The following is a 1,309-nucleotide window of genomic DNA, read 5'->3' on the forward strand; positions in this document are numbered from 1 at the left end:
TAATGGCATACATACTAAGAGACTTGAGCAAGCTTCTGGACAGCTATCAAACAGCTTTTGACTACGCACTCAAAGAGGGGGTTCGCCAAGCTGAACTCAAAAGACCCGATACCCTTTCTCCAGCCTCCATAGCAGCTCGAGTGGGACGCGGTGCTGTGGGGCCCCAGCACCCGTCACCCACTTCATGTGCACTGCAGAGCGATGCAGCAGCGAGGTCCGGGGTCATAGCGTCTTCAGCTGATGAGCCGGCTACCAGATTAACCCAGCATGAGGCGGTGAACACTATTCCCTTGCTTAGCGCAAATGGAGCTACAGAGAGGGCCTTCAATGATCCTGCAGCGGGCCAGTTACCTGATAAACTAAGTTGCCCCCAGCTAAAGTCAAAGTCGTCTTTAATTGAAAAGAGGATGGTGAGGCCACGCAAAAAAGTAAGCCGGGCGCACAGGTCTCCCAGCCTTGCAGCTAGACTAAGTAACACTGTTGACTTACTCACAGCCCGTTTCCCACTATGCCTCTCCGGGAGCTATAAGGATGTAAGCAATAACCCCGGTACTTCTCCTATACCTTCTCCGGTGTCAGATCAGTGCAGTGAAGACCAGGCTGATCCCCCACAGCAATGTGCAACCGGATTGGGATAGACATTTCCGAGTCCCATGGGTGACAGAACGCCTCTACCTATTTGATTTGAGCTTGTGTTAGGCTTCCACTTCATTCTCTACCCTTGACTCTTTTTTATCTGTCCTATAAAGCAAGTATAAGTTTATTATTTTTTGTTTGGGGCTTTAATGTTACAACTCGTATACATAAGGGTGTTGCATGTATTAGATTAGTTGATGTATGAGTAATGCAGCATGTGCTGCAGAATATCTTTTTACCGAGCACAGGAGTTTTCCCCTCAGTAAAACCTAAAGTTCTTCTACCTTCAGGTACAAGCTGTATTAATATGATTAATCATCTATAGTTATATGGTTCCAGATATATATAGAGGGTGCCTATGTGTTAATAGAGCATGGTCAGTCTCACATTGCATACACTTAGGAAGTTTTTATATCATTTGGATTGTACCCTTAAGGGCTATAGTCTTGTTTGGCTAAGTTCTATGTATCTCTACGATTTTTGTGATTTTATACACATGCTGCTTTAAATGTGATATATAGATCATAATAGTTTGCATATGAAGTACAAGTGCTATGTTGCTTGCAATCAGATACTATTATGTTGGGGTGCTACATTGATAACTTGACTCCTATACTATACACAAACTTCTGCCTACTCTACATATAAGCCCCTTATTGTTTATTTGCACCTA

Source organism: Bombina bombina, chromosome 6, assembly GCF_027579735.1.
Source record: "Bombina bombina isolate aBomBom1 chromosome 6, aBomBom1.pri, whole genome shotgun sequence".
NCBI lineage: Eukaryota > Metazoa > Chordata > Amphibia > Anura > Bombinatoridae > Bombina > Bombina bombina.